This window comes from Python bivittatus, unplaced genomic scaffold (assembly GCF_059951505.1).
Source record: "Python bivittatus isolate LINGU-HERP-01145 unplaced genomic scaffold, Pbiv_v1 ctg000980_np1212, whole genome shotgun sequence".
NCBI classification, from domain to species: Eukaryota; Metazoa; Chordata; class Lepidosauria; order Squamata; family Pythonidae; genus Python; species Python bivittatus.
In genome coordinates, this window is record NW_028277125.1 from 54,075,845 (window position 1) to 54,103,230 (window position 27,386).

Below are 27,386 nucleotides of genomic sequence, written 5' to 3' on the forward strand. Positions count from 1 at the left end.
TAATTGTTTTGTTTTATTGTACACTACCCAGAGTCACATTTGTGAGGTGGGTGGCCATATAAATTTGATAAATAAATAAAATATAGAGCAAGACTATAGCAATGTTATCTTAACTGGAACAGCCTAGCTGCACTTAATGGAAAAAGAAAGGCACACTGTTGACTATTTAAATAAAATAAATTGCTTTTTTAAGCTGTCTAAGAGCTGTGAATTATGCAACCCATAATTAAAAGAAACTCCATTTTTCTACGTAAGAAGATAGCAGCTATTACAGCAAATATAATTAGAAAAAAAAGTTGATGCTGGTGATAATGATAGTGATGAGGATGGTGATGATGACTGTCAACCTTGCTTTGGGGAAAGTGTTATTCACAAGCAGAAAAAAATGCACAGAGGAGACACATTTTCCATCTTGAATTTTGGTTGCTTTCTTAACTTGGCACTAGATTCACTTTAGCCTTTTCACGTGATGAAGCTGCTATTTAGCTAAAGTTGAATTACCCATTGTAGAGAGCCACAAAGATGACTCAGAAGAAATATGCAGAAACAGTTATAAAAACAAAAGCATGCATTAAGCCCTGGAAACAGCGAAAGCTTTAGAAAGAAGCTCAGACTTCTTTCACTGGGGTGTAAGAGGGAGGGAAGGGAAAACACAGACTTTCAAGGTTCTGTTACTTTGACCTGTATCAATAGAATAGAGTTTCAGTCAATCTTATGCAGTCTGTTTTCTGACCTGGCCTACCTCAAAGGGTTGAAAGCCTGACTGTGTTTTTCCTTCCTTCCCTCTTATGTGCCAGTGAATTAGAGTGGAGCCAGTTTGAGCCTCTTTATTTTTATTTGTCTACATTTTCTAGCATACAATTACTCAAGAGTATCTTTATGTCAAGTGGACAAATTTCTTCTATATGGAAAATACTTTAAATAGCCCTTTTTAAATAGTCATCCTTTGGGAGGAAGAATAAGATAAAATAAAGAAAAAGTATGTTGTTATTATGATTATTATAATTATTAATATTAGTACTTTGGGGATAATTAAGTGGAATATTCATATATTCAACTTCACTTAATTATATTCTGCTTAGAATAATTTACAATAAAAAAATAAATTGGACTCTGCAATTTCTTTCAGTCTGTATTTTCTCCTCTTTCTGCACTTTTGAGAAGTTGACAGCTTAATGTGATCCAAATTAAAATAAACATGAGGAAGAAAATATATGAAAATATGCATGTCCAATGACTGAGGTCTAAACAATCCTAAAATTGTGAACATTTCAAAATTCAATATAAAAGCTAGTTCATGTTAGTTATAAAATTAGTTAGTTATAAAATTATTTCTAGCTCCAGGAATAGAAGTAAAAAAGCCCTATTATCTAGATATTATAATAGGCAATCTATATATTCTATAATACTCTATAAAATCATATACTTACTAACAAAGAAGCCATTACTCTAGGTAATATTACTGAATAGTACTTTGGTATGATAATCAGTAACTTTTAACATAAAAACACATATTTTTACACCAAATTAGAGTAATTAGATATCAATGTCATTTAAGAAAAACATAAGTAAATTGTGGTCAGTTGAAGTCCTTAGCAAGACCAATATATAATTCAACACTCATTCTAAGACATATTTGGACTAAGCTATATTCTTCAAAATTAAATTTCTACACTTCAGTCAAAGTTTTTAAAAAGCTGAAAAATAAATTTTAAATAAATAAATTTTAAAGAGATTTTTGCCCTCATTTATCAAATGCTTTTTAATTATATAAAAACTAATAGAATTTTTCAAGAGGAAAAAGGGATTTCTTTTAAAGTATGTTTATATAGACTACAACTTTTTTTCCCTCTAGGATTTCTATATCCTTATACAGAATTACAAGTGGATTCTTACTGTTCTTTTATATACTGGTGCAATTCTATTAACCTGTCTCAAGAAAAAATATAGAATGCTTAAAGCAAAGTTTATTAGATATTTAGATAGAATTATTAAATAACAGGTAATATTAATATTTATGCACATACATATGCATATAGACACACTTGCTCATATGCATACATATACACACAATAAACATATTACTTAATATTAATTTAGAATTACATATTAATTCTAAAACTAAAAAAAATTGTTATAGATTTTGTACATTTTCCAGTAAGGCAATAGACATAGAATCAGATGCAACAATTTTTTTAAAAAATTTGCACCAAGGAAGAATAGCCCAATAAAGAGTTTCAGTAACACACCTCAAAAAGCTCACATCTTAGAAACAGTAGACCTATATCCACACTAACTGAGAAACAAACAGTTACCCAATGCTTCAACATAGTGAAGAGGAAGCTGCTCTCAGAGCTTGAAACAGACCAGCTACACATTACCTCCTGGATTCAAGAAGACCCAGAAGACAAACTGGATGTGCAGCCAACACCTGAAGCTGGAATGTCACTGCCACCCCCTCCATTACAGAGCACAGCAGCTGATATGAGGCATAAGATCATGGATAAACTAGCTACAGCCAACCCTTGAGGCTGATTACCAAGGCTCAGTGGAGAAGTACCACCAGATAGGATGCTAGAAGATGCCAATACAGTCCTCACGACAATCCCTACTACCACCATAACTCAAACCAATGAACTGCTATATGCTACAGCTGTTATAATCTTGGAGATGCTTGGCTACACGATCAAGAGGAATAGCAGTACATGCCTCCACCCACCCACCCCCTGTAAAATGAGGTTGGAGGCTAAGATCAAGGCACCTCAGAGAGAAGTTAGCTGGTGGAACTACAGAAGGGTGTGGAGATTAAGGGTAAGACTTGGCTACTGAAAAAATACAAGGGCCTGACTCCATCTGAAGACCTAGAGAATAAAGCTAAACAAAGGCTCATAGCACTGGCTACCAGGCTAAGGAGATACACTAGAGAAGCAGAGGCTAAGAAAATAAATGCCATGTTCTCCAAAGAACCATCGAAGGTGTACTCCCAACTGCAACAACACAGTAACAGCAGAACCACCAACAGCAGAAACTGAACAGTTCTGAAAGAACATATGGGAGAAAGAGAAGACACTTAACACCAGTGCAGTGTGACTGCAGCACCTGACAGCAGACCACAGCAATCTCTCAGAACAGGAACCAGTCACCATCACAGTAGCAGACATCCAATAGCTGGTCAAGAACATGAAGATCTGGACAGCACCTGGCCTGGAAATGATCCACACCTACTGGCTAAAGAAACTAACAGCAGTGCATGAACATCTAGCAGCACAGATGAACCAGCTGCTAGCAGCAGGTCCCCACCCAGGCTGGCTAACAAGAGGAAGGACAGGGCTGATCATGAAAGACCCCCCACAAGGTAACAGCACTGTCCAATTAACAGCCAATAACCTGCCTCCCCACAACATGAAAAATCATATCAGGCATCACAGCTGCCAAGCTACAGACACGAGACAGTCTAACACATAGTGGCAATGTGTAAAATGCAGGCAGGAACAACATACATTGAATAGCACAAGCAAGTAGCTGACATTGTGTACTGGAACATCTGCTATATGGGCTAAACCCTCCCAAGTCCAAATGGAAGACTCCACAGAAGGTTGTGGAGAATAACAGGGCTAAGATCCTGTGGGACTTCCAGATCCAGACAGATAGGCAGGTAGTAGCCAATGAACCAGATATTGTGGTAGTAGGCAAGGACCAGAAGACAGTGGTGGTGATAGATGAGGTGGTGCTAAGTGGCAGCAACATCAGGAAGAAGGAGTATGAGAAGCTGGAGAAGTACCAGGGCCTGAAGGAGGAACTAGAGAGGATGTGGAAAGTAAAGGCAAAAGTGTTCCCAGTGGTGGTAGGAGCACTTGGGGCTGTGACTCCTAAGCTGGGAGAGTGGCTCCAACAGATCCCAGGAACAACATCAGAGCTCTCTGTTTAAAAGAGTGCAGTGCTAGGAACAGCTAAGATACTGCGCAGGACCCTCAAACTCCCAGGCGTCTGGTGGAGGATCCAAGATTGAGGGAAATGCATACCGCCCATAGGGGTGAGAGGTTTTTGGTTTTTTGTTTTTTGTTTTAATTCATTCATTTCCCTCTTTTAAGAAGTACATCAACAGTACTTGGTGCTTATTTTATTAATATTATTATTTAGTCTTATAATAATCCTTTTATTTAATTTAAAATAAAGGTATATTTTCAAAAAATATCTATGAATAAACATAATTACTGAGATTGTGTGATTATTACTCAATATGACATTAGGAAGAGTTCCAAGCAGAGTATATTGTTATTTTTATGATATTAAAAAAGCACAATTTTTTTAATTTAATGCCCAAATCTCCACTGTATTATTGTTTATAAATGTTTTTAAAAAGAAAAAGAAATCATAAAATAATACAGGTAAATATTTAATTTCTGACTACATTTCTTCAGACTCCAACTGATCTAAAGCTTTTGATGTAAGCTTTTAAAAAAAAATACTCTAGGTCTATATTTACCTTGTTGCACAATAAGAACAGTATAGTTTTTTACAGACTTGCAAAAGGCAAGCAGGAGCTCAGTAAGGAGGGTGTTCTATAAAGTTGAAGCTACTATTCAGAAGGCATGCCCCTGGGACCCCACTTCTTTCATCTCACGTGGGTTGGGGACCCACAGTCACCCCTCTCAGGATAAATGCACAGGATAGGTTAAATCTGAGAGACCATATGGTAAGTGTAAGTGTTACGCAAGCCATATGCAGAACTCTATATTTTCCAATCACTTGGCTATTTTGTATTGCTTCCTAATACATCCAGAAACTTCTATTAGTGTAACTGAACATCAACAACTTGCTTTCACTTTAGTCTGATTATTTAATGTGGGTTTAAGAATCAATAAGATATTGAGCAGTAATAATATTAAATGGCTTCATTTCAATGCATTAATATACTGTATCAGACAGGTTGGTCCAGGTCTTAGGAAAGAAAAAGTAGCGAGGCCTGAAAAGTGTCGATCTTTCAAGTAAATTGAGATTGCAGTCTTATACCCAATTACTTGTGATTAATAAATCCTTCTAAACTGAATGTTCTGAGTAGACATGTATAGGATTGTACTATGAGTGAGATTTTCATGAAGGAAGGGGAAAAGAAGTAGGTATATCTTTATATTGTAGCACAGTTGCTCAGAATCTAAACTTTGGTAATGTTTCCCCATGGACAGCTCAAGTTTGTTTTATGAGAGTCTCAGTCAATGGATTCTTTTTCTCTCTCACTCTCTCTTTTCTATTTTTTTTTCAAAGAGAAATGATCCATGAGAGCTCCCAGAAGAAGAGAAAGCATGAGAAAACACATCCAGACTTTCATACTCTGTAGGCAGTTAGAGTCTGACCTATTTTGAAGTGGTGTTTCAAAGACATGCTGCTCAAGCTTTTTCTTATTAAAAAAAATCAATCTATTTCAACTCTTGCAAAGCCTCTCCTTAGACAACAATGCCAGCAGATGCAATGGCTCCATAAAGGATTCATCATGAATCAGTAATAAGCTGAAATAGATTTTGCATGTTATATGTAGGGCCAGTTTTCACAAATTAAATAATATGAAGGAGTTTGAATAAATGGATCTCTGTACAGAATGGCATGTGATGAAGCAGTTTGACTCCATTGCAGGACAGAGTGACACCTGGATCAAAACATAAGCTATGTCAGAAACGAAATGGAAAGTCCAATATATTATGCTATTCAAAACAAATGTGTTAATAGGTTAGAGTGATTCAAGATAATAAAGTACTTTCCACACGTGTTAGGACTGCAGCTCCAATATCCTCCCCCCTCCAAAAAAAAAGACTTTGGCCAGATTGGGAAAGGAGGTTATAAACTGAGAGAGGTGGAGCAGATGAAAAAGAAAGTGGAGCTAGGATGATGCAAAATAGAGGGACATGTCTAGAAGCTAAATAAGGTGAAAGAAACTTAGGGGCAGCTCAAGGCAAGGTGAAGCTGAATAGAACTGAGCAAATATTACAGATATAAGTGGCAACTGGGAAGAACTGAGATGCCAAGAAGTTATTGAAGGGGCCACATTTTGCCAACTTAGGCTGTTAATATGAAAACTGTAAAATAAATCTCTTTCAGTACCTATTGATGGTGTACTTGCTTCCAGAAAATCAGCGCTTCTGGGCATCTTTGAAATTAGATACAAGTCTACTTTTCCACGTGACAAAATCTAGATTAGCAGGCTAGTTTAATTGTGTAGATTTGTTTTGATATACAACAATACTTCAATAGTATTCAATAATAGAATTCAATAATTCAAACAGATGTACAATAAATGCTTATATAACAGTATGACCCTGGAAGAATTTTGTTTGATTTCCCCTTTTCCCCTTGTGTACTTGGCAGAGTATTACAATGTCTCTCTTTCTGAATAATGCAATATGTAATTGCACCCAGCGACAATAAGATTGGGGTGGAGGTTCTTTATAGAAATTGCCAGCTGCATTATGAATAAGAGATGTACAACAGATAACACAACCCATGTGCAAGAAATGTCCATATCAGTGCTATCCCTGTGCTCCTTAGGCACCAATCTATTTCCCAAGGAAAGTATCTGTCTCTCTATTGGCTGGTAGTGATGGTGTAAGAACTGCAGTACTCAGTTCCCAATGAAAGCAACTCCCATTGAAGCCAATGCAAAGTTCAAAGAAAAGCTCATTTATTGGAAAGTAGTATACACCTCTAAAGCATAGCTGGAACTGAGTTCCGCATGCGCCAAAACTTAATTTTATTTCCCTCCCATTTCCCCCCTCCCTCTCTGTCTTTGGATCTCCTCTGCGCATGGCGACAAAGTTCTCATCTTCCCAGGTTGGTACCACCTTGGAAGTCCTGGGCGCCAGATAATAGCTGATCTGCACTTAGCGGTTCCCATTCCATTCCCCCCCCCTTCTTCTGTGATAGCAGAATCAAACAAGCAAACTAGCAGCAAACTGGCAGAGCTGGATTGCGAGGTTCTGATAGATGGACCCCAGGGATTCCACCCATTGGATTCAGGTTTTAGAAAATGAGAGGGAAAATTTGTTCTGTTTTCCAGATCAGAGAGGACAGGGGTTGATGTTCCCATCAAGAACAGTTTCATTGACTTGTTCATTGTTGGTCCTTCTACAGAGATTACTGGGCATGTGTATAGTTCTGAACTGAAGGGCACATGGCATGATCTCTAGTTACCACATTCTGAGTCATAGAATCATAATTGCTACTTCAGTGAACCAAGGCCCACAATCGGCCTTGGTACACATTAAACTCTAAGGCAATTAAGAACTTTCATGTTCAGCTGTTTATGTTGTTGATGCATATCTCTTCCTCTAGAATAGATGGCAGAGCACTGAATCTAGCCAGGGAATAGGCTCCCTGTGCGGCACACTGTGCTGGTTAGACAGTTGTCTGGAATAAAAGGTCTTTCATACAAACTACTACTGTAGCAGGGAGAAGCTTCTATTATTCTTAAAATCAAAATCAAAGATATGTTGTTTCACTTCCAAATTGGCTCTTGCCTTGGTGAGACCAAGTGTTGGGCAGAAAAGCCATTAGTGTCTGAAATCAGATCCAGTGCCTTTCTTCCAGAATGAATGAAAGTATGCCAGAGATCATTGGGTCAGAAATCCATTAAAGGATTTTTAACAATTTTAACAAATTGTTTCTTAAAAACAAGCCTCATACATTTGGAAGGTAGTCCAAACATAATAAAAAGATACACGCTGAAGGTCTTGGGGTATAAGCCTTTAGAATTGGAACAGGAGTGTTTCAGGGAATCTTGAGTTTTGTAACTGCAAATTGTTTTAGCTTTATAGATGTTTATAGCAGTGGACACATCATTGCTGCCCCTACTACCACCAGAGCACAAAATTAAATTAGCAGATATGATATGAGCCCAATCAGTGCCAGTTTTTATTTGTTCTCTTCAGGTATCAGAGGATTGACAGAAAATCCTCAAATATTTAAAGAACTTGATGTGTTGTATATGAATCTCATTTATTCCTCTTCACTATATAAGGAAAGAGCTTGGGGGCTCTGCCTTAGCCATATTTGCTTTGTGAAGTGGGTGGCTGTATATTAACATAAAGAAGTACTGAAATGGGATGATCAAATTAATTGTTACTCAAAACGTGTTGTTTATGTACTTACTTATTTAATTACTGAGGCAGATATGCTATTCCAATCCAGCAAGAATTGAAAAGAAACTTTTACTGCAGATTTTGGCCATGAGACCAATTATGACTTATGACCACAGCAACATCATGAAATGATAAATGCATTCAAAATATAGTTATATAGAGAGGGGAAAAAATGCTACCTGGAAAATAGACACTTGACATTTCCACTCACAAAGCTACATTGGCAATGTTACATGCTATAAAGACAGTTTTTATAATATCTCCATTGCTATTTGTTGTTCTTATTTGTCCAAGGACTCAGAATATGTCAAAAGAAATGAAGGTTTCCAACTTTAACTGATCACTTTCCGTATTAAAAATATCACTCACACATGCAACCACCTGTGCATATCTATCCAACTCAAAGTCTAGATGGACACATGTCCTAAAATGGTTGTATTTTGGGGAGAAGTTACTAGATATATTAATTTGACTTTGAGAGAGGGTTTAATATTTTCAGATATCCATATTCTTTTGAACTATATACTTATTACATAGAAATTGACAGCTGACCTGACTTTATTATTGCTAAGTGATGTGTCCTTTGACATTGGAAAGGTAGATTTATAACCCCAGTTATATAGTGGATTGAAGACCTGATGTTACTTGTGACTTATGAATAAGTTGCTTACAGTCATAGATTATGTATGGATGGTTACAATGAAATATGGTCACCATTTATTGAAACTGTTGTGTAAAACTTTATATGGATATATACTTGTATGCAAAGCCCTTGAATATATACTTTGTTGTGGTGGTTGTGTGTGTATGTGTTCTTTTTTTGTTTGTTTGTTTGTTTATTTAAATTAAGGCAAATGAAAAAAGGTCTAGCAGGGCAGACTAGATCTGAATTCCATAGGCTTAAGCCAGTATGGCCACCATACCTGCCACCTCATTCTATGATAGTTCCAAAGTACTGTAATTTTCATCCCCTTTTTAACTGACAAAAAGACTTAGCCAGTCTCAGGTTGATTATTTTCTCATGCCCCCTGGTACTCTTCCAGTTGAGTAACATTTCATTCCTCATATGAGAACTATTATTTTGAGAGTCATTATGCTTTTTGAAAACCATCTCTCTCTCTCTCCCTCTCTCTCTCTCTCCCCCCCCCCTTAGAAATCTTCATTCTGGTAGAACTCTTCTGAAAAAGAAAAACTTTCTGTTTCTAAGGCTTGCTTTAAGTAGGTCTCATGTAATCTAGCATTCATGAATATTCATTCATACTTAAAACATGGTACAGGAATTGTGTGTATGTGTGTATGAACCAAAAAGCTGAGACAACTACATACCGTATTAATAGTAGTAGCAATCTAATACAGGGTAACAGCAAAGACTATCCTGTTTCCTATTTTTTATGAAGCAGGAATTTTCTAAGGAACAAGCCCTTTTTCAACCCTTTGCTCTAGGTGGAAAAATAACCTACTGAGAAAGATTGGAGAAACTAATCCTAGTATAAATGACTGCTGTACTAGTTTCTAATTCACAATTAAAGAACATAGTTTTGCTTTTGGAAATGAAAAACTGTCCTGATGGAAGTCTGAAATTTTTATTGATGCTCTTTGCATTATTAAGTATGAAGACATCTATGGGTTTCTCTCAAGTCTGTAGATAAATTCATGGAAGAAGCAGATAAAAATAATACTATATGCCAGTAAGCTTTAGTTGCAAAATGCATATAATTCATATTTATTCACACACATACAATTTATTTACTTAATGTCTTAATGTGATTTTGCCAGAATAGCATTCAAATAACACAGGGATTGAGGTGAATCATGAATTGATTATGTTATCTCCTCTTTCACTTGGATACCTCTTTACCTTCTGAAATAGCAAATAACCTTTTGTGCATGTAGCTAAGCCCATTTTCATGTTATTACTTGACAATGACTGAACCTATTATAATTGGTGCCTTTTAAAGTGGCTATTTAATAGCAATTTGCATTGCTATGCCCTTATTTCACATAATTGCTCAACAGGAACCAGCTGATTTATTAATCACAATGTAAATCAACTTTGATTTCTATGTTCCATGTAATAAATTGTTTACATTTAATGTATCTTAATAACTTTTGTTTCCATTCATATAACTGTTTTACATATCTAATACAATCTTCTAAGCTTTCTGTAGTAGAGACAAAACTGAATAGGTTAAATTATGAAACATAAACAAATCCCAGACTAGAAAAGCATTTAACTTCAGAAAAAGTATGGAAACCTCACTCTGGATAAAGTTTCTAAAAAATTAATCATAGGAGAAACAAATGCTATGTAATATATTGATATCAGAATTATTTTAATGGATTCCAGTTTAACTATTTTGAAATATAAGAGCCATTATTAATTCCTCTTTAGACCAGCTATTGTCTTTTCTTGTAGTTGAGAGGCTTAACAAAATCCATGAGCAGCAGAAAAATCCAGAATTAGGAAAATATTCGGAACGACTTGCCAGTAGTTTACAACAGGTAGGTTTGTTTCCAGTGCCATTTGTAACAGGGAAGAGTGAACAGATTAATTTCTGCAATTAATATTCAACTTGAACTTGAACTTTAGTGCAATCTATCTAATGTTTTATTATTAGGAAATAATAAATATTTCATATTTTCTATTGTTTGATATTTTCTCTTTGAAATAGCTTTGTGTATCATGCTAGCTTGTCTAGATATGGTGATGTGCTGAATTGATGACTTCAATCACTCTCAGCCTAAGTAGCAATATCCTTAATTCTTGACTGCTTTATTGCCTAGCTGGCAAACATGAAACCTTTTTCTTTCTAAGCACTAACTAGTAGTGTCTCACATTTGATTTATCATGGGTCTGAATGGACCAGGAAAAAAAATCCCAAACAACCTGTACATTCACAGAATGTCATCTATCTCTCTGGAAAAAATAGAATGACTATTCCTTACACTAGCTGATAACTAGACATGATCTAATACAGCTATAGTTTGCATATATTAATATTTTAAAGATTGAGATAAGAGAAAATAACCTAGTCAAGAACAATCTTCTGATGAAACTATAAAAAATAAAATACATTCTTATGGTGAAGGATTTAAGCATTGTCATATATCCTCCAAAGTAAACTACAACATATAAACTTGAAATACTTTCCAGGTATGAGAAACAGATTTATATGGAGTAGCAAAACTTTATTCAAATCTCCAGTGATAATTAACTGATCCAAATCCAAAGTAAAAAGATGTTGAAAAAAACCTGTGCAATATATCTGGAAAATCTTTAGAAGGATCATAATAATTAATACATTCAGTACATTTAAGTGACCAATATTTAAAAAAAAAATCCTTCTAGATCATTTATTTCTTGTTCCACCACAGATTAGAGCACTTGTTAATCAAAATTACTACACCTAGTAGATTTTGAATTTATTCATAAAATTATTATTATTATTATTATCCGCACTCAGTCATGACCGATTCTGTGACGACTGCCTGGATGAGTCCCTGCAGTTTTCATGGCAAGGTGTTTGGAAGTGGTTTCCCATTGCCTCCTTCCTAGGGCGGGGCCCAGCTGGTGGACGCAGGAAGGCGGGGTTTCCATCACTTCGCGTCTTTTTCGGATATACACAACTTCCATGTTACCGGCAACTGGTCCCGTCTCCTGTACAAGGCGCCACCCGCATTTTTTATGAATAAGTATAATATAATATAAATTATTATATACTTTTTATAAAATTATACCCTGGGATAATCCCAATTTGAAAATAGCAGGGTTTTTTTTAAAGTCATGGATAAGCAGAGGTATTAATTGAGTTATTGTAAAAGGAAGCTGGGTTAATTAAAATTACAAAATGGCAGTATATTTGATTAAAACATCTCTTGATTTCACAGTTTGCTCCAGATACATTGGCAATATATAAAACACTAGAATTACTATCAGTTTTGGAATGTGTTTTGGATTAGTCTTTTTATATAGAATTATTTTTTAGCTAATTTAATATGGATATTTATATTTTTACTGTTTTTATTGTTTTGGATTTTAATTGTGAGCTGCCCAGAGTCACACTCTGGGGGAGATGGGTGGCATATAAATTTAATAAATAAATAAATGAATATTCTTAAATCTACAGTAATTTTAAAATAAATAATTAAGGAATATCACTAAAGTGAGTATAGGTTATTTGCAACTTTGGAATAAAGAGTTGGAATATCCCATATTACCAAATTAATGACTAAGTGTTTTAAAGAATATTAAGTTTGTTTCTTACAATCTTAAAATTAATCAAATTCAAAATTATTTTTTACATTTAGAAATCCAAGAATAGCAGACTATTAGAATGATTGCTACAGAAGAAAGAAAGAAAGAAAGAAAGAAAGAAAGAAAGAAAGAAAGAAAGAAAGAAAGAAAGAAAGAAAGAAAGAAAGAAAGAAAGAAAGAAAGAAAGAAAGAAAGAAAGAAAGAAAGAAAGAAAGAAAGAAAGTATAACATGTATAAAAGATAGTTGCACAAAGAACTTAGTCAAGGAAACATTATCCTAAATTTCTGAGATAGAGATTTTGATGGAATTAAAAAAATGTTCTGGAAGTAAATGAAGAGGGGAAAAAACAGTAGCCTCCAGGAGCCTGAATGTTATTAAAAATGAAACAGATGAAATAATTTGGGAAATGAAATATTTCATCAGGCTTTAAAAAAAAAATCCATTCACTCTCTTGGAGGCTGCTTGTTCAGGAAATACTGGGAGGAGTATTTAGAAATTTGTATGGGGATCTTCATGATATGTAGAAGATATGTAAAACAAATTCTATCAATATTAGTGTTTAAGAAAAAGATGATAAAAAGAAGTCATAAATGTGAGAATGTTGAAAATGCTAATGTTGGAGGTGTAGATATGTAATTATTAACTGTTAACACATGCATGTGGTTTGCTTATAGAGCAGCTGTATAGTTTATTTAATGTGTGTGTGAAGACTGAATAGCTGTCAGACCATTGCAAGAATTCATTATTGTTCCCTTATGCAAAGGGAAAGATACCAAGAGTGAATGCAAAACTATAGAGGGATTAGTTTGTTAAGTGAGCCTGAGAAGGTGTTTGACAGCATTCTGGTTGAAAAGGTAGAAGAAGTGACAATGAGCAAATTTGGAAAGTGCAGTGTAATTTTATTTCATGCAGGAGATGCACATGTATTTTGGCTGTTCAGCAGATCATTAAAATGTGTGAATGTGGGAAAGGAAGTTTATTGTACATTTGTGGATTTATAAAAAAATATATGACAAAGTGAATAGGTCTGAATTATGAAATTTTTCACACAAATAAGCAGTTGAATATGATAAGAGCATATGATAGAAATAAAATTAATTCAGTGTGCTTACCAAATGGTTCAGCATAAGGAATGTGTGATATCTCATTGGTTGTTAAATGTATAAGGAGTATTTGTAGTGACACTGGAGATGTGTTGATTTACTTTTGCATGAAAATAATGCCATATTGTTGGATGAAAACTCAAATGATTTGCAGTGAATATTAGACTGTATGATGCATCAAGGAATCTGAAAATGTTTCAGACACCAAAACATCTTTGACCTGGAAAAGAAATGAACAACTGCAAGTTATACATAAATGGCGAAAAATTAAAGCAACTGTGTAGATAGAATATATTCTGTGCTCAATATTGACAACAAAAACATTTAGTGCAGAAATCATGCTTTGGGTAGAGTTGGACTGAAATATTTCTTGGTCATTTTTTCTCTCCATACAAGTACTCTCTATTCAATCACCAGCTGATTAAATGCCAGTTTAAATATATTTTAGATGATTGTCTTCCTTATCTGTCTTCTTGTACATAATTCCAGTCCAAGTATGAACCATATTATTAGTATGAGTTCATGATTGGTGATGGGCAAACTCTCCCAATCAAGAGTAGAAATAATCTATTAAAAATGCATTTCTTTCCTTCCAAATGGGAAGATAACATGGATATTTTTGAACCTAATTCTGAACTTGATTTGGACTTCGTCTGTTATGACCTTATGTCAGGCCCGGCCCAAGAACAACGGTGAAACAGTGCAGTTGAGTAAAGTTCCTTTATTTGCTTACTCTTTATAGACAGAATCTTGCCAGACTAAATCTATACTACTGCAACTAGTGGATGTACTCTGGGAGATTCTAGGGAGTGGCTATCCTGAACTTTTTTCATTTCCCACACTCCTCCTGCAGACTGTGTTGTCTTTTGTCTCCTTTCCCTTCCTGGAATGCACCCCCTCCTTCCTGATAGCCTTGATGTCTCACACCTTCCCAACTGCTGAAACCATGCAACCTGCACTTCCATTTTGGTGGTCCTTCTCAAGCTTTTTCTTTTTGCTGCCCCCCCCCCCCCAGTAATGGTCAGAATAGCAGGAAGAATGTCTGTCTGTCCCCTTCTCTGATTTTTGGCATATTGCTATGTTCTGTGTCATATATAAGAGCACTTGGTACAATTGACATGAATGGAGAGGTATCAAACAAAATGACATTACCTTTTTTTTTTTTTTTGCACATATATCTAAGACTTTGTTAGTGTATAGTTCTCGTAATGATTATCAAATGTCAGCAGTATGGCAGAGCGCAGCAATACTGGAATGAAATAATCTCTCCCATATCATATGTTCATTTGGCATTGCCTGCAAACTGGCTTAAGGGTAATGCTAGTTTAAAGGAAGTAGATATCTATTACTTGTATTATTGCTATCCTGCAATCTCCATGGTTGCTAGGCTGATATATGTACTGCATTATTTAGAGTGTTCAAAATATTGCTGCCTGGTGCATCTACAGAATGGAAAACATGATACTGAATAAACTCTTTTTTTTTTCTTTCGAAATTTCAAATATAGATGATAGAGAAGCAAAAAATATTATTTTGATCAAAGTAATGACACAGTTCTGTTTAGCTGCAGCAATGATCACAGGGATATGTGCTTCTGCAGTGGAAGAATAATGCAAAGTCTGGCACGCATGGTACAAGCTCTGCTTTGTTTGCTAGGTTAGTCAGGTCATACAGAAAGAATAGTCTGTCATACTCTTTCCTTTTATAGGGTGCTAGCTAATGTCCTTTAAAGTACTAAGTAAAACAAATGTTCCCTTATCTGCCTGTTCTGTCTGAATTAGAAAAATAAATATAAATGATAGATTTCTATGCATTTGAAGAGACTGCAGTGCTTTTCCCACTATTAACTACCTTGTCCTTTCTTTGCCTTCCCTAGTACTTTTCTCTGGACCTATCTGTATCCTGAAAATACTAGTAGGTGAGGCCTTGACTGTCAGCTACCTGTCGAAAAAGACAAGGATCTGCTGTATTTTTATATCCCTCTGCAACATACAGAAATGAAACTATATGCAAGGAAGTCCTTCACTAGATTATGAGACCTCCTAGGTGGCTTTGGTCTATATTTAGACCATTTTTTTACCAACCAAAAGGAACAAGTCTGGAACAAGATATTAATAGAAATGGAACTTGCTGTACAATTCTCCAAATTCCTCTGAACATTAACCTCCTTCAGAAAATCATGAGCGTGACAAATCAGCTCAGATGTTGAAGGATTTGATTGGAATGCTCAATTTTACTATAATGGCATCTCCTGAAAGGTTTATCTCAAATGCTTATTCTGTCGCAGCCTTTTTCCACCACTGGAAAATTGTTCATAACAACAGCCTTTTTTCCTAAAGGTGGTTCAGACAATTTAATGATTTACAACCATGGTACAAGATACACTTTGTCTGAAATGATGGTCCTGGATGTCTAAGCAAAAGTCTGGTGGAAGTTTAACATAACAAAATCTTTTTTGGCAATGTCATGCTTTTATTAGAGTTGGAAAGATATACTGGTTATTAGATAAAATATATGCTTTTGTGAAGCCCCAGTACTAATCTGTGCTATGCATAAATGATTATTTTCAGCCAGTTCACTACACCATACTTTATTTTCCTCTGAACCTCTTTAATATAGATGAAGCCAGGAGCTCATTTAGCATTCAGTGACAGGAGAACAGCCTATTTCTGACTTGATACCTGTGTAGCAATTTGAAAGAGCTGCAACATATTGGTACTAGCTAGTCATGATTTGAGGGGACCATAGTATGAGGAAGGGGAAATTGTTCTTTATAAACTGTCCTGAGGTTTGGAGTTAAACAACAGTAATTTAGTTTATTTGCAGTAATAAAATTATATAAACTGCTTATATTTCTTAATCTGCTTTCAGTAAAAGAAATCTTACTATCTGGCTAACTTCAACTGCTGTTTCTTTTCTGGGTTCTTTCTGGCCATGTTGTTGTTTTATCCTTCTCCTATTCGCTGATTAGGATTGCGTTTCACTAATTTTCCCTTCCTTTGAATCATAAAATACAAGTAATTCACAAAAAGGTAGTAAATAATATACATAAGAAATTTGCATTCTGTGACAGTCATTGAAGTGGAAGGCTGTTATAAGCTATTTTTGCTTTTACATCTGGTACAGGCTTCCATGAAATTAGAGCAGTTAAAAATGCATATTTATCTCCAAGACTGAAACTGGGGACTGAAACTGATTAATTGCTGATGGCTGATATTTAATGGCATTGATTGGACTTGCTTTTTAATTTAATAAAGCTAAGAATGGATCTTTCTATTGTAACGTTTTATAGCCCAGAATCTATACTTTCCAATGAGACTCTAGACCGAGGTTTTTCCAAAGAAAATTCAGCTTTTATTTTGGCCAAGAGAAAAGCAGGGTGGACCACTCTCTGTCCGACTGGCAGAGGGAAGACAGAGAACAGCCACACCCTAAAACAGTTTACAACAGCTTTTATACCTTTTTGTCATCAGGAAGCATCTAGGGCCACACACACAAGCGTGCCCGCCTTCTAAGGTTGACATAACATTAGCTTAAGTAGCATAAACTAATAGTCAAGTCTCTAGTCCTCACTTGTTCCAGGGGTTCCTCATATGCAGAGGATGTGGTGGCATTGTGTGGTTAGAGGCAAGAGCAGGTGCAAAAGTTCATGCATGCTCAGGAAATGTTTCTAGGAGCTGGGAGGAGGAAAGGGGAAAACTGCAGACGTTTCCCCTTTCCAGAACCTCTGATATGAGCAAGCAAAACATTTGGCCTTTAGCTTAATCACATCTTCCCATTTCTTTTTGCAACTCTGCAAACTGTTAAAATGTCCCTTTACAATCAGCATAACTTTTATATGCTTAGCACCTTATAACTTTAGCATCTAGGCTGACCCTTAGCCACACAGTCACTAGGTCAGCAAAAGCTTGAGGTACAGAAGCAAAGAAGCAACAGGCCGTTAACGATCCCTACACTATGTTAGAATTTGCTTTGCAGTATTTCTGCTTCCCCATTGCCTTGTGGATAGTAGGGGCTTATTATAAATAAAGTTAGGCTTTTCTTCAAACTCTCCCTGTGAACAATGGGAAATTGTCTCCTATGAGTTTATTGGAACATCCCATCTAGATATTATTTTTTAAAGCACTTAACTGCAATAGAATAGCTATCTATGGTTGCAAATTCTAGATGCCTGGAAAAAATGTTCTATAATGGCTAAGTATTTTATGACCCCCAAGTTCACAAATATGAATTCTAGTTCTTTTTTGAAGATAAATTGAACATTGGCGAGAAGACTTAAATCACTGATAAAGTTTATTCTTTTGACGAGGCTTAGAGTCTGCTACAAATGTTTTAAGATTTTGACTAAGACACATTCTTTGCATTTAGTGATGTTTCAGTGACTTTCAAGAAGTTTTTCCAGTGTTTCTTGCCAGATCTCGGCTGGCGTAACAGTCCCTGTGCTATTGTAAGTCTTCTTTTTTCTGCAAAGAAGAGGTTGAATGCATGCTGCATGCATGTGACAGAATTATTTTGAATAAAATTAAGTATGGCCTATCACTGTGGTTCAGAAAAAAAGGATCAGATATAACTTTTGAGACTGCAATGTTGCTTTGGAAGTCTCAATTTCCTCTAAAAAGTTGAAATTCAGTTTGGATGAGAGGATTTTACTGAGTTTTGACACAAAGTATCTGCTACAACAACTGTTCTGCATCCATATTATTCAATGTGAGGTTTATATCAACACTCACAAGAGCATGACAGGTGACATCATAGAACGCCAGCACTGAGGTTTCAGTTAAGATTCTAAAGCTGCATATGTTTTGACATATGATGCTTGTTTTGAGCATTTAAAAGATGTAAGAACTCTCCCAGTTGTGGAACACATATCTTCCAAAGTATTGTACCATGCCACAAATATTCCTTAGACCACTGATGGATTCCTAAATACCTTCCAGTTTATTTGGTCTTGCTCTATGCTCATGTATGTGAAGTCAAATATATGTGAGCTCTTTTAGACACAGGAGCCACTTTCTTTTGTTCAGTTTTAGCTTATGGCTGCTAAGACTTTAAACAATTTTGCAGGAAGACCGTAAGCACAATTAGATGTGTCAAGGTACCAGAGAACAAACAGTTCCCTTTGGGACAGCTTCGAACCATTAGAAATCCCAGAAAATAGTCTTGAAGAACTTTATCAAATGGTACAATAAACTTAATTTGTTTATTATAAACATTGTTTGGTACAATCAAAGTGTAACTGGATCTGCCAAAATCTCCTGGTAGAATGAAGGTCTGTACATATGCAAACTCTGTAATTTTCTTTGTTACTGATATCACTGGTACTGATCAGTCGCACTGATACCACTGATTCAGTAATTGTTTCAATAACTCTGTGCACCATTTTTCCTAGTCCTGCTTTCAGCTGGAAAGAGCATTGTGGGACCAATATCATTTTGGCTCCATGCTATTCCTTACTCCTTTATTGGAGGAAACTTTAAGGGTTCTATTTCCATATTGAGCTTTGGGGAGGCAGCACACTAACCTCATTAGAGCAGATGCTTCTTGACTGAAAAAAAAACTTTATCTGAATATGTAGCGCATACAATTTACACTTATATTCTCTTTATGGCATACCAGCCATAAAGTATCCTAGGCAATGTAAAATTTTGCTGTTGGGGCCTACAAGAAGCACAATGATCCGTTGGAGATGAAATAGGCTTTGCAAGTTCTGTAGACAGATTGTGAAATCATAATCACATCCATTTCTATCCCACTTTTAAAGTACACTGCATGAAAATTGATTTATAAAGACACTTCTATTCATTATAGTGCCAAAAAGAAATGCTCATTGTTATTTCCATGTTTTTCAATTTCTCTCACTTTATGAAGATGACAAAGTGGCCCATCTCCTTGCATTTGAACTGCAAAGTGGCATAACCTTTATTCAGCAGACTTAGCCTCTGAACAGGCTCTATCCCATGGCAAACTTACCTAGAATCTTTCTGCTGTCTTCGGTCAGAGTGTATTGATCATGAGGCAAAGTTTGTCTTAGGGGTTTTCAACACTATAATGTTGCCCTATTATCAATACTGTGTGTTTTCATGTTCCACTTTCAAGGTGGTGGCATAAACCTAGGATAGGAACAGCTTTAGCATGCAGTACAGATATGTCCTTCCTCTAGAATGTTGACTTCTCTGGCCTGCAGTTTCTCCTTGTAGACTTGTTTGGATGGCTGGGACCTGATAGAAATTTTCTGTTGCCTCCATAAAGGTTCATTGGACATGGACCTGATTTATTCTCATCTCCACAGTCTCTTCTAGATTAAATCAATTTATCACCATACTTCTTGAAACAAAGCCTTATGCTAAATGCCTACAGTTAGTTTGTCCCAAATTGTTTATTTTCTGCTTTCTAAATTCAGTAACAACTTTTTCATGCAGCATCTGCATCTGAATTTTTTCAGATTTTTCAAGTTTATGTCTTATGGGAAACCCAAGCTTTCTCATTCATTAAATCCCACAAGACACAAATATAGCAGAATGTAAAAAGAAAAAATGCTTAAAAAAACTTTTTTAAAAAAATGCTCTGCCTGTGGCCAATGGCTTATAGTATATGATGGTATGTATCTGGCATTCTTCTTCTTATGTATTCTGTTCAGTAGCAGTCCTCTGATGAGGGAATCTCTGCTTCTGATCAGGCTATCCATCAGGCCTGCTCAACTGAAAGTCTTCTAGTGGGGAAAATTTTTTATCCTAGCGCTTCAAAGAGCATGACTTCAGGCTTCAAATGGGAATTCTTCAAAGCCATGAGGTGGTTCAGATTTCTGACTGTTATATAATGACTTGAGACTTGCAGGTGAACAATAACTTATTTTGTTTACAATAACAGCATCATATAAACTACTTATAGTCCTTTACCTGATTCCCCTAGTAGAAATCTTACTCTCCAACAAACTCCAGCTTTTGCTTTGGGGGTTCTTCCTTGCCATTGTAAGGAATTGTCTTCTCCAGTTGAGTAAATTTGAAGATCAAATTTCAGTACAGATGGTAGGGTTGCAATCAGTGGGTGGAAATTAGTGAGAAGCAAATTTTGCCTAAACATGAGAAATTTGTGATTTGCTGAAGTTGTTCACCTACAACTGACTTCAGCAGAACTCAAAAAAGGATAAACAAGATTTGACCTGACTACTACCTGAATAGGAGACCATAATGAAATCGCAGGACTATAGTTTGGTATTAAAATTTAAAAAAAAAAATCCAAGAAGGCAAACCGCTTCTGTATTGCTATCAAGAAAACTAGAAGGACATGTTAATGTAGTCACTAGGAGCTGAGGAAAGCTAATGGGGTTTTTCAAGAGCCTTCTCAGGAAATTCACCTACCTTCTCTAGAGGCATTTAAGCAGAACCTCCTTAGTGGTTTGAATACTAGACAGCAACTAATTCTACTAAGAAAAGACATTATATCTTTTCCTCTTCAATGAATCTGCTGTTAGTAGGAAAATGTGGAGGATTACTATTGGAAAACAATGTTGTCTGGCTGCGTCTTAACATTCCATGTTCAAAGGTTGTGAATTTTTTGTTCTGATTGCACAATAGTTTAATTTAATAGTATCCTAAATCCCTTCCAACTTCACAATTTTGTAATGTAAGATATATAGTAAGAAGTGTCAGCAGTGAGAGAAAGTTAATTCTTCTAGTATCTATAGCATAGATGCACAAGGAATATACAGATAGTCCTTGCTTAGCGACTGCCTCATTCAGTGACTATTTGAAGTTACGATGGTGCTGAAGAAATAACTTTATGACCAATACCCACATTTACAACCTTCACAGCATCCCTTAGTTACATGATCACCATTACAGTCAGTACATGTTGTCATGTGTCTGACCTGTTGTTTTTTCTCCCCTTGCAGAGCAAAGAGATGGGAGAGGAAGGGATTACAAGAAAGTAAGCAGGCATACAATGGGGAATACACATTGAAAGGTATGTGGTGGTGCCAGCAGTCCCAAGTGTTCTCAGGGCTGGGAGCCACAAGTGTACTACACAAATAGCCCAGTGTATTCCCTGTTGTGTGCCTGCTTACACTCTTGTAATCCCTTACCTTGGTCTCTGTGAGGGGAGGGGGGAGAAAAAAACAAACAATTTCACTAGGCAATCTGTCCTGTTCCTGACCTGTTTTTTCTCTCTCTCCACCTCCCCGCAGAGCAGAGAGATTGGAAAGGAAGGGATTACAACAGAGTACACAGGCACACAATGGGGAATACAATGGGAGCGAGAGGTCTGACCCACGGCCCCTCTGTTATGGGGTACTGCAGGGTGTGGTACTCTTGCTGCTCCTGTTTAACATCTACATGAAACCACTGGGTGAGATCATCAGCCACCATGGGATGAGGTATCATCAGTATGCAGATGATACGCAATTATACATCTCCATCCCGGGTGATTTGGGTGATGCTGTGACCACCGTTTTGCAGCACCTGGAGGCTATAGGGGTCTGGATGGGCTACAACAGGCTTCAGCTGAACCCTGATAAGATGGAGTGGCTGTGGATTGGAGGCTCCTCTGTATCTGGGGGTTTACCATTTTTGGTTTTTGATGGGGTTGCACTGCCCCAGATAGACCCAGTGCATAATCTGGGGGTCCTCCTGGACTCACAACTCCTGCTCGAGGAGCAGGTGGCAGTTGTGGCCAGGAGGGCCTTTGCGCAACTTCGTGTTGTGCACCATTATGCCCCTTCCTGGATACGTAGTCCCTCCGGTTTGTCACTCACACCCTGGTCATCTCTCATTTAGACTACTGCAATGCGCTCTACGTGGGGCTACCCTTGAAGAGTATCCAGAAGCTACAGCTGGTTCAAAATGCAGCCGCGTGGGCAATCATGGGTGCTCCAAGGAGGGCACATGTAACACCTTTGCTGTGGGAGCTGCATTGGGTTCCAGTTTGTTTCCGGGTCCAATTCAAGGTGATTGTTATCCCCTTTAAAGCCTTACATGGCATGGGTCCAGGTTACCTGAGGGATCGTCTCACCCCCATTACATTGACCCATCCCACCCAGTCCAGCAGAGGAGGCATGTTGCAGATCCCGTCAGGGAGAGAATGTCAACTGGCAGGTCTTAGGAGGAGAGCCTTCTCTGCCGTTGCCCTCGCCCTATGGAATACTCTCCCCCCAGAGGTGAGGCAGGCCCCTACCCTCCCAATTTTTCGGAGGGAATTGAAGACTTGGCTCTGCCAACTTTCCTGCAGTGAGGAAAGATACAATCGACCCTGGGGATGGCTGGCACCTTGACGATGTTCCTTGAGTTTATTAACAGCTAATTAACATCTGCCTCTTGGAAGTATTATAAAGGAAGTGTGTTTTTAACATATTTTAATTAATTAATTAATATTTATCTATTTTAATCAATATTTATTCTATTTTTACTGTAAACCATCCAGAGTCACAGTGAGATGGGTGGTGACAAATTTGAAAAATACCTACCTACATATATATATACATACACTGGCGGTTTGTGTAGTGTACTCACGGCTCCCAGCCCTGAGGCTGCTAGTGTCAATGCATTTGTTTCAATGTGTATTCCCCATTCTGTGCCTGCCTACTCTCTTGTAATCCTTTCCTTTGCAATAAATGTAAATACAAACATTAATTCCCTTCTTGCTAATTATCCCAGCAGGAGGTGAGCATTCCAAAGCATGGAGGAGTGGTTAGGAGGTAAACAAAAGTCAAGGTGTGAAACTGATTACTCTTGTCAGTTACAGGCAGCATCTGCCAGCATGCTATCCCAGTGCCAAGGTAGCATTCCAAAAGACAGGAGAGTGGGCAAAAGAAAACATGTGATTTCCCATTTAGTGACTGATTCACTTAATGACAGAGCTGTGGGTCCCAATTGTGGTCACTAAATGAGGACTATCTGATAGGGCTCTACCAGAGACTATTGGGAACAGAATTTCAGAAACTTTAAAAGGGAGACTGGCTTTTATAAGCAACTTCAATATTTAAATACCTATTTTGCCCCTTAGAAGTCTCCCAAATAAGGAGGAAAAAACCCCGACTATTTTTGGTTCTTTTGACTCTGAGAGAGGAATGAAAGAGCCACAAAAACAATACTGTCAGGCCTCATAAAACCATTGAAACTCACTTTTGCCCCTCTGATCTACAGTTTTAAAAGGGAAATCATAAATTATGATATTTAAGTAATTCTTGATTATCAAAAGTTGAAATAATATTGTTAAAATCTGTTTATTTTCCCTAACAATCATGCAGTGTCCTACCTGCATAAATACCGCAAAATAAAGAACATTGCCAATGTGAAGTTGTGAAAAATCCATTTTTGGTCAAATGTGGTCAGGTTGGTGCTGCTTTTAGTAAAAATATATTTTCAGATAAATGTTCAGATGTGCTTATATTTTTTATAAAAATCAATGGAGGTTTGGAAGATAGTTTTAATCCCTTGTCATTAGTCATTTCTTTCCACCATCATCTAGTCCAATAACAGCATGCATATATATATATATATATATATATATATATATATATATATATATATATATATAGGTTTGGCACTGAGTTGTGCTTTCCATTTGCATATATTTCATTTGTGCTGACCTTACTTCTTTCTAGTTGACAATAAGGATATTTCTTCTCCTTCCATTATCATAATACAAAGATGACTTAAAAAATAGGGGGAAATAAGATACCAGACTGCTTTTGCAATTGTGACTATTGGGTAAAAATGCTTTCTCCACTTTCTGGATATACCAGACCACACTTCCATCATCCCTTTGCTGACATAGGTGTAAGTGAAGGCTGATCCATTTTCTTCAGATAGCATGGCAACTGTCAAACACATCAAAAGTGGCAAAGGGGAACCCTTCCACTGAGATCACTTGCGTCTTGATACGTAATACAAGTGCTAAGGGAATCTCCAAGCTACAAACCTGCTTCTTCAGAAGGCCCAAGGTTCCATCTGGAATCTTCAACCAGGTCAGAAACTTCTCAGTGGCATTTCTGTCTTTTCTAGTTTAGGTTTTATACACTGTTAAAACTCATGGTGTGCCAATATTTGTCCTCCAATTTTCCTGTTGTTTTTCTTCCCCTGCATAAGTGACCTTTTTTAAACCTTATTCTCAGGAGTCTGAGAATTTTGATAAAATATTGCATTTTAGTGTTTTCCAGATTATATTATTGTTTAGGGTAATAGATGGTGTTACTGCCAATATTAGCTTCTGTTATATTTCTTGTAAGCCTCTCTGAAAACAAATAAACAAACAAACAAATGTTTTTATGGAAGCATGGGAAACCATTAAGATACTGAATGCTGGAAATATGATTATGCATTCAAAACAGCACATTCATATATCTCATCTCACTTATAGTCATCTCATAATTAAACACCAGACTCCATTCACAGTAATTTCACTATTTTTTTTCCTTCAAAATAAATGTTTAAATAAATTCTCTTTCATCAAAATGAATGGCAATTGGAACAAATAAACACGGGATTATTTTTCTGTAGATCTCTTGCTAAAACTCTAATGAAGTTTTGAAATGAAAACTCCTTAATCTCACAACACATGGACAGACTCAACCATAGTTTCAACTAGGAAACTGTGAACATCTTAGAGCAAGCTAAATCCAGAAATGCTAGGGAATTCCTGGAAGCTTGGTATTCAGACAAATCAGCCATCAATAGTCTATCTTTTAAACTACATTTATACACTCTTCAAAAGAGACAATAAAAAACCTAATAAGGAAACAAAAAGACCAGAACGTGCCCTCTCCAGCAGCCCACATCCAGATAAGTAGGGATTAATACCAGACAAACAATCAAGCAGAAAACCATATCCTAATCAAGGAACTACCAAAGAGAAAACCATATCATTAGCAGGGAACAAAGCCCACATTCACTTGCACTGAAAATGTTCCATATGGAGTCCTTGCTGTTCTCTGGTTGTTTTCTTGCAGACATTTCATGACCTGACTAGGTAACATCTTCAGTGCTAGAAGGAAGTGGGGTTTGCTCTCTGTTTATATACAGTACCTTGCCCTGACAGTGTTGGAAGGGGTGTTGTTTTTTCCTTGATAGTTGATTAGGCTGTTGTTTACTGCTTGATTGTCTGTCTGAGTTGGTAGTTCCTTGATTAGGGTATTGTTTACTGCTTGATTGTTTGCCTGATCTTGGTGTTAATTCCCACTTATCTGTGAGTTGATTGCTGCCGAGGAGGTGTTGTGGCCTTTTTGTTTTCTTTTTATTGTCTCTTTTGAATAGTGTGTAAATGTTGTTTATCTCTATGTGCCTGTTGATGGCTGACTTGTCTGAATATCAAGTTACATATATTCTATTCTATTAGTATAGAAATTAGGCTAGGTGAGGTGTGTGGTGTAGTACTGCTGCCATGGATTCTTTCACTAGTTCTGGATCTGTGGACATAAAGAGTGCTGTGAATCAACAGACACATAGAAATAAATCATATTTACATACCATTCAAAAGAGGCAATAAAAAAGCTAAGAAGGAAACAAACAGAACATATCCTCTCCAGTAGCCTATACCCAGATAAGCAGGGATTAACACCAGACAAACAATCAAGCAGAAAACAATACTCTAATCAAGGAACTACCAAGGGAAAAAAACCACTCCCACCAAGACTGGCAGGGCAAGCTACTGTATATTAACAGGGAGCAAACCCCACACTCACTTGCACCAAGGACTCCACACTAAAACTCTCATGTTACATCAGATAGAACAGGCTACTGAAATATACTGTGCAGGGTTTAACTGCTGGGTAGAGTTTTTAATTGCATTATAGATCAACTCTTTCTTGTTTCTAGGATTTAGACTTAGCTTCTTTCTACTTTCTTTGATATACCTTTCTGCAGGACACAGAACTATATTATTTTCCTTCTTTTTTCATTATTGTCCCATTAGTTAATAAAATGAACTTTGGTTTTAAATGTTTGTTTTCTGCCCTTTCACTGACATATGAGTATTATTAATGGAGGATAATTAAATTGTACTGCTGGCAGAATAGTACAGTGTATTATTTCTGTTATTATTCAGTGCCAATTATCCTAAAACAGTTACTTTTCTGACTTTTTAATTCTTCTACTCATCTTCTTGTATATAGCACAGAAGATAAATAAAGCTATTGTTTTACCAACTGGGTTCTCTTTCTCTGTTATTCCTCATTGCAAAATGCAAAAATGAAACAGTATTTTTTTCTCCTACTCTTCCTTTCTTTGTATATTGGCATTCATAATCAAGAAACATAAAAGCCATGAGTCAAGCCATTACATTCCTTTATAATATCAAATACAACAGAATGAATTCATTGAATGTGTCATAGTTTTAAATTATGTTTTTTCTGCTTTACGTATGTATTATGCTATTAAAAAATAGATTAGTATTAAATATGCTCTATACACAGAACAGTTTTGTTAGTTCATTTTCAATGGCTTTATTAAAAAAAGTTTTGTGGGCTTTCATCTTTATGAAATATAACCCAGTGATTTTGCCCAAGTAATTGTAGCAGAAGACAATGCCTGATCAGAATAGTATTCATTTTCACAGTCAATTTACAGTAGTTTAAAATGAGTCCTTTTCACCACAGGATTGTCTTGACTTTCTCAGAGAGTATACCTGGCATATGTAAAGAATGCTTAAGCACAAGGAATATTTAAATAACAGCATCATTTGATGTTTCTAGATTACCCTTCCTCAGTGAACAGCTTTAGAAATTTCTCCTGTACTCTTTCATGCTTTAAATTGCCATTTATCTTTTAAATCACTCATGTATGCAGACCCCTCATAGTTAGAAATATAGGTGAAAAGTGTTTCAACAAAAATGTTTTAGCAGTAAGGTACATTCTTGTAAAAATTGTAAGAAGACCTTAAAGATTCCATTCTTTTTTCAGAACAGGTTG

At 36.4% G+C, this 27,386-nt stretch overlaps 1 protein-coding gene and 1 long non-coding RNA gene across 2 annotated transcripts in view; one reads left to right on the top strand and one right to left on the bottom strand.

Annotated features, from left to right (window-relative positions):
* ATRNL1 (attractin like 1) overlaps positions 1 to 27,386 on the top strand; it is a 578,187-nt gene that overhangs the window by 409,102 nt on the left and 141,699 nt on the right. The window lies entirely within an intron of this gene.
* The window catches only part of LOC148213592 (uncharacterized), a 52,246-nt gene continuing 34,159 nt past the window's right edge, over positions 9,300 to 27,386 (bottom strand). Inside the window, exons 2-3 of the long non-coding RNA XR_015794290.1 lie at positions 13,498 to 13,708; positions 9,300 to 11,787 (exon numbers count right to left, since the gene is read on the bottom strand). This is a non-coding gene — a long non-coding RNA (uncharacterized LOC148213592). The remainder of the gene's footprint in view (positions 11,788 to 13,497; positions 13,709 to 27,386) is intronic.